Source organism: Rhipicephalus sanguineus, chromosome 4 (genome assembly GCF_013339695.2).
Source record: "Rhipicephalus sanguineus isolate Rsan-2018 chromosome 4, BIME_Rsan_1.4, whole genome shotgun sequence".
In the NCBI taxonomy this organism is placed as follows: Eukaryota; Metazoa; Arthropoda; class Arachnida; order Ixodida; family Ixodidae; genus Rhipicephalus; species Rhipicephalus sanguineus.
The window spans coordinates 65637338-65644756 of NC_051179.1; the positions used below are offsets into that span (position 1 = coordinate 65637338).

Below are 7419 nucleotides of genomic sequence, written 5' to 3' on the forward strand. Positions count from 1 at the left end.
CTTGCCGTTCTTCGTGTGACATCCTAATTTGCTGCTATCGCATTCGTCGCTTCGCCCTTGCGGCGAAACTGTGACTTTATGTTTCTAGTTACTTGAAACGCTCTAATGGGTATGAGTCATATTCCCACGCGCGGTTCTTCACATTTTCAGCAAGCAGGTCTAAAATTACAACGTTTATCTTTAGCCTAATAAGTATTTACCTCAAAGATCCTGCCGCCCGGTTCTTGGCCCATCCCCCTTTATGGGTAAGCGCCACTAGTAAGAGGTCACCATCATCATCATCATCAAGCGCGAGCGCGAGGTCTTCATCGCGAAATAGCTCGCGCGAGAGAGCTCGCGAGCACGAATAGTGAAAGGCACGCAGCGCTTTGTGCGAACGCAAGCTCATTCATTGTCTAGGAGGAGCTCATCTTTTGCTTGCCGTATCGGTTGCACTTTTTACAGATGGGCGTGCCATTCTCCCGGGAACATCATGGCCTCTGGGCTCCGGATCGGGAGGTCGCCCCGCTTGAGGACCTCGACAAGGTGCTACACTACAAGGTTGGGCCCGTGCCCTACAGAGTGAAGGACCTGACGACCTCAGTGCGGCGCGGCCGTCACGGTCAACCGAGAACAATCATTTGCCATGACCTCGATGATCGCTATCATGACCGGTGAGCATATATGAATAAGGGGGCTAAACTGCGCTAACAGTGGCGTCTCACTGACACTGAAGCGTGCGCTGGTTCTGCTGCAAGTTGTGTGATATCTTAGGCAGTTTAAAGGGACCGACAACTGATTTGTCTCGACCCAGCTTTTTACGGCGAGACAGGAAGCTTACCCTTCGTAGCGTTTGTAGGTGCAGTGGTTTATCTTAAAAGCACGTAGTTATTTTATAAGCAGTATTTTTCGATCTGAAAGGCTCCAAACACGCATGAATTAAGGCTTGCTCCAGCAGCGCTGAGAATTGATAGCAATGCCGCTAGCCCTTGTGAAAGCTGTCGTTGTTTTGCTTTCGCAGGAGTTACTGTAGCTATGCTTAACCACCTTTATTTTGAGCTTTCCAGCCATTTTTGAAAATAGCAAGCTGTTACAATGAGATGATGTGGCTTTATACACCTTCTCGGTATTTGTACAGCGTTGTGCGCGCCTGCGACCAAGGTTGCCTGCGCCAGTGTCATGGATGGCTTTTCGCGGCATGGGATCATTACGCCGAGCGAAGGCAGCGCCACTTTGTTGCATACAACTAACGCAGGTCTATATGTACATTTTTATGGAGTAATATCTTTTAATATAAAGAAATGAACAATATTTCAGTACTAACAGAAAAGTCATCGAACGCATACGCCAATCAATGGTCACGTGACCGGCTTTATCGGACCGCGTATGATTTTGCCGCCAGAGGCGCCAAAGGTCATTTTTCGCGACTTTCAATGAAGAAATAAAAATATAAATCCGCCTCTCACGAGATAAACAGGATTGGTTTGAGTCAATGCGACGGACAATCTTTCCATCAATGCAGTAATCTCATTTCATGTTCTGGGCAGTTGTCGGTCCCTTTAAAAAAACAGCGCCCAGAACTTTGCCTTAGCGTTTGTCGCCTCGGCGCATGCATCGCACGCAAACCTTCGGTACACGTTATATTTATTGTCCCCGAAAATACAGCGTACGTACCGAAGCAACGCGAACGTTACAAGTCCTATTTTAAAGCTCTCTACTGACATCACCCAGCAGCCACCATGCCAGACCACCAGAGCGGTGGGACGCTGCGTGTCTAACGGCGGCCATGGACAATATTATGGCGGCGACGGACCAAGCAGTGTGCGCCTGTAATCTACTGAAGTTTTAGATGCGTAGCAGCTCTTTGACTAGCCTGTGTAACGCTGTCCGTCCGCACAAACGCGAGGCAACGCGCTTCCCTCGGCGCAGGTGTTGGAGCGGTGCCAAGTAGGTCACGCCGCAGCTGGGCGTTGATGTCACGCACCCCTCGCACGCTTCCCTCGCAGGTGCGCGCGTACGTCACTCTCCCTTACCCGCCGGAGCGTCGCAGCTGCCGGCTGCCTCCCGTGTCTGCGTTTCAAACAAACGTTTACACCAGTAAACGCTACACCGAGTTTCGCTTCAAACGAATCTTCCAGCGCTCACCGCAGCTCTTGCGTTAGCGCCGTCCAACCCGTGACGCCACCAGTGCGCAACGCTGCTGCTTCGCATCCCATCAGCGTTCCCTTCGTGGAGATGGTCCAATTTTTTTGTTTTAGTTTTTTTTTTCGTTCCCCTTAATTCTGTTCGCCAGTAAGTGTTCGTCTAGGGCAGGCCTTTTATTACGGCAGTTTTTCAGTGGGTTACCGCGCTCTTGTCAATCGGCGTGCAACTAACTACGCACGTACCCGTCGTCGTGTCACGTATAGTCGTCAGCAATATGAGATGGAACAGTGAAATTAGCTCTTAAATGCCATAGCGGCTAAGCGCACTTGGTAAGCGCAAAACTGTTGATTACACCAAATTCTCGAGTGGAAAGTATCTCTTGCAATTCAGTGTGTCACGTTCATATCGGTACATCACAAATATTCGTTAAATAAACATGAATTCGGTTTTCCAGCTCTTATTGCTCATTATAGTACGTGCGTTCCTTGCGCATGCCTGTCGACGTGCTGCTGTACTAACATGGTGATCTCGATGACGACAATGCAGTAGGGCTCCTGGTCGGCCGTGGTGGAGAATGAGCGTTGCGAGGCCGTGGAGTGGGGAAGCTGCAAGAGCTAATTCGCTTTTTTTTTTTCTTATTTTTTCATGTGATGGCACTAGGCCCGGGCAGCGAGGGTTGGGACTGCTTCCGATCTCCATTTGTAACAAATGCACTAGTCTTCCCATTCCACCCTTTACCTCTCACGAGCTATAAGCTAAACCTAAATTGAGTTCCATCAGTGGTGTCCCTGTCCAACGAAGAACCACTGTCATCGTGTTTGTCGCCTCACGCGCACTCTCTCGTTGTAACTGCCCCATGTTTCGCCACGACTGACCAATGATCAGGGCGTACCACTCCGCGGCAGGTCGCTATCAATAAATAACCTCGCGCGCGCCGGCAGTAGCCCCTCCCCCCTCACCGCCCAAAATAAAAACCTGGCTGCGCGATTTACATCAGATAAAGTAATAGAAGCCTACCGACATTATCGGTAAGGTTGGTTTGTTGCTAGATACGCACGCTGATTCCTAAGACTGTCAGCTTTACACGGACATGCCGAGGACAGTAACTTTATCAACGTGCTGTTGTCCTTGCAGCTTCATTTTTGGAAGTGCACAGACCGACTGCTGCCGTTTCCACTACTGGCATTTAGTGAACGTAGTGATCTACTACTCTCGCTACTTGGTCACCATCCCACCGCCCGGCTGGATCTCGGCGGCGCACACACACGGTACAAGGGTCCTAGGTAAGGGGTAAAGGGTCGTAAGGGACGTGCGAGATCGTATAGTTTCAAATTACACTCTTATCAAATAAAGTCTTAATGTTTAGTCGGCCAGCCATCTCAAAGTCTTGTTTTCTGTGGAAATCAAAACAGGACAAATCAGAGGCAGAAACCATGAATATGAGAGCCTGCCTTGCAAAGAGCAGTGTTAAGCCAACGTTTCGACTTTCGATTATATATAGTGTGCGGGCGAGAACAACTCTCTTTGTGGAAACGTAGGCTCCAGTGACAGTCCTTGTTCAACGATCCCTAATACGTATTTCTTTGTGGAGTCACTGGGTACATACAATGTTTTTGATTAATCGAAACCTTGCTTGATTTGCCAGGGGCAGAAAAAAAATGCGTTAGAATAGCTCGCGAGGGAATATCGATAAAAGGTTATGATGGGCCCCCCTTAATGTTCAGTTGATCACGCATCTCAGAGGTATAGCTATGAGATTCAGCTGTAGTTAATCCATATACTTCTTGTACATGTGCAGTCCTAATACGTATATTCGAAAATTACAGTGGGTATCTATGTGTATGTTTCTTCCTTTGACGACTCGCGATTCTGCCTGAGAGAGTTTATTCCAGGAATACTCAACCAGCGAAACACGCATATATATATATATATATATATATATATATATATATATATATATATATATATATATATATATATATACACTGATGGGCACACATAACTAGAGCAGGTTTTTATTCATATTGTAAAGCGCGGAACTTAAATCGCAAGGACGGGACAGGGAGTAACACACACACACGAGCGCTATCTTTCAACAAGATCACTGTTGAAAGATCGCGCTTGCGTGTGTGTTATTCCCTCTCCCGTCCTTGTCATTTCAGTTCTGCGCTTTACAATATGAATATGTCGCACCAATAAGGCCAAATATCTACCTTTGCCAGGTTTTTATGTCTGTTATGTCTGCTCTAGCCGTGCATTCTTTGTTTTTTCTTCAAATATATCATTTTGATGCATTTTCAATATATTCGACAATAATACATATATATATATATATATATATATATATATATATATATATATATATATATATATATATATATATATATATGGGTTGAATCAAAGTATAATTTGTTCAACTTTGCTCAATGCTCCCTCTGGGTCAGAGTAAGAATTCCAAGAAATAAAGCCAGATTGTTGGTGTACTGAATAAATGTTTGTGGAAACAAAATTTGCATTTTTCAAGTTCTGTGGGGGCATATCTCGCCTGAAAAATTGTTTACTCTTTCGTTGCAATTTGTTTTGATTTCCTCTTGGTTTTCAGGGACCGTGGTGCGCCATCTGTGATGCTGAGATGACGTGTAATCTGACCTCTAAGCTTGTACAAATTGCAGCCATGCACAAGTTCGACGGTTGGGCTCTGAGCTTTGGTCTGAGCACGGTGAGTGTGTTTCGGTACCTTAATTGAAGCAATTTGATGTCCTATTGCACATTTTGTGAAACGGCAACTTCAACTGTACACGTGGGAATGGGGTGTAGCTTTCCGAATGGGTGTGAACACCAGGTGCACAGTGGCGAGCGTGTTTCATTACCTGAAATGTTATAACTGATTCCTGTGGGCATCTACACAGAACAGTTTTGCAGCAGTCATGTCCTACACCACACATGGCGCACGCGTGAAGTCATTTGCAAATGCACCTACAGAAAACTGAAATAGTTTAAAAAAAAGGGGGGAGCAAGAGCTCTCAACAAAATGCACGGTCCATAGCCAGGGGCGGCTACAGAAAGTTTTCATAGATCAGGGTGTCGGAGGCGGGGGAGAGGGAAATGAGGACACCAGAGTTGCACTCTGAATCAGCCTGCGTCCGTAGCACACGATTCGCTTCGTATCACCTCCATATGTTGCATGCACAAGCGCAAGCAACAATTCTCGCACATTGCAGTTTCTGTTAACATCAATGGCAAGTTCTGCGAACACTGAACATATAGGAGGCTGTCACAGAGAAAGGTCTCGGTCAGCTAGAGAGAACTTTATTTATATAGTCACACACTGTTACACGCTGCCCCATTGTTGCACACAATTATGCACTGCCATTCATATACCCGTGTATACCGTGACTCTCCGACCCACCGCCATATTTGGTTCAGCGCGGCTGAAGCGACGACAGTGCGCTGTGGATTTTATATGATATAACGCACGAGCGCCGCATGTTTTTACGGCCCTGAATGTAATATACCGCAGTTGTCTTCTTAACTACATAAAAAATGCTGCAGTCACTACTAGCATATGCATGCATGCGTGCTATTGCGGTGAAAAAATGCGAACTACGTGTCTCTTGGGCTCTCCACTGTTGCCGCTTCTTTTCAAGCGCTTGTAATGCACGCTACACGAGCACAAATTCATTAGAATCTATCCACTCATCACCATTGGTATATGACTGTAGTTCTGTGTATTTTCATATGCCTCAGTGTCGTTTATTTAAGCGTGAACCGGGGTGATCAAGAGGAATCTTAGCAGAACGGCGCCTCAGCGCTCCGCTGTTCGCATTTTTATCACCCTGCTGTTACCTTGGTTGTAATAGAAAGATGCTGAAGTCGTCCTTGATTGTATCACGAACTACTCTAGTGCCCTTTTAATTACAAGCCACGCTTATTCACAATATATATAGGTGATTCTGTCCAGAAATAAGAAGTGGGTTTCGGCGTGCACGATAACTGTCTCTCGAAGAGGACACCTCAATCGGTACACACACGGGGAAAGGGGATGAAAAGGAGAACGAGAGAAGGAAAGACACAAACTGAGGGCTTGCGGGAAGGTAAGACGAGGTAGGACCTCTAGGGCAGGCCCATAGCCAGGAGGAAGGGGGCTATAGGGGCCTGGCCCCCCGCCCTCCCCGCCCCTCGAAATTTTGATGGTGCGGGGGGTGTTTTCCTGAGAATAAATAATAAAAAGAGGTGTTTTTTTCTCAAATACCCCCCCCCCCCCCCGATATAAATTCTTGGCTACGGGCCTGCCCTAGGGGATCTTTTGCGAGGCCACCCTGCATAACCACACCTAGTGGGGCGGCCTGAGGCGACGGAGTCGTCGTGCCGTGTTACGGTGTCCTGTACTCACATAGTGTGGTCTGCCAGTATACATGGATGGCTGCCGCACACAGCACTGTAGTCACTATGTGTCGCTAAGGCACAGTCGTCGTTCCTTTTGTTTTCAGGATCTGTTTGGGGTTGGGTCTGTGAAGAGATTCCTGGTCGCGTTGGGGAGAGAAATGCACGAGAGGCATCCTACATCACTGATCTTGTGGCACGAGGTTCTCAGTCAATGGAAAATGTGGACCCCTGAATGAACTAACTGTTGAGAACGAAGCGTTTCTGGACTTGTGTGACGGGATTCTGCTGAACTACAGGTGGAACGAACCCCAGCTAGACAACTCTGCCCTACGTGCTGGCAACAGAAAGGCAGATGTCTTCGCCGGGATTGACGTGTACGCCAGACGGACCTGGTATCCTGGTGGTTACGATACAGACAAGGTGTGTAGAAACTTATCACGTTCGCTTATCACACGGTATGTTTCGTTTGCGCTGCGTTAAAAGTGAGTACCCTACACTAAATAACTTCAACACTGTCCTACGCTGTTCGTGGGACATCTGAAGAAAGTTTCCACACTTCTGCTTGTTTTTTTTTTTTTTTTTTTTGCTTTCTTGGAGAGGTGATGGAGACAAAAGGTCAACTAGGCATCTTAAAGTGCAGGCACAAGCCCCGTTTTTAGTCGCATAAGCATTGAGGTTATTGCAAGTATCCCTACAGACAATGTCTATGCAAATGCTCGCAGCATCCGAGTCTATTTTTTCTCTCGCACCGAGCCCTCTAAACACAGTTCTTTTTTCCTCAGGGCTACTGAAATCTGTATTGATTTGCCTGTAACGACTCCTTGCTTGATAGAGAAGGAATGCGTACTCGCTATTGAATGCTCCCTAAAACCATGGTATTGTGTGTTTGTTTCTTGTGTTTCTTTATGC

At 46.8% G+C, this 7419-nt stretch overlaps 1 long non-coding RNA gene across 1 annotated transcript; it reads left to right on the forward strand.

The window, feature by feature from the left end:
- Positions 1 to 526: 526 nt before the first annotated feature.
- LOC119388795 (uncharacterized) lies at positions 527 to 4813 on the forward strand. Its single transcript, XR_005182833.2, has 3 exons — positions 527 to 653; positions 3259 to 3407; positions 4727 to 4813. It is a non-coding gene; the product is annotated as an uncharacterized LOC119388795 (long non-coding RNA).
- The last annotated feature ends 2606 nt before the right edge of the window (positions 4814 to 7419 follow it).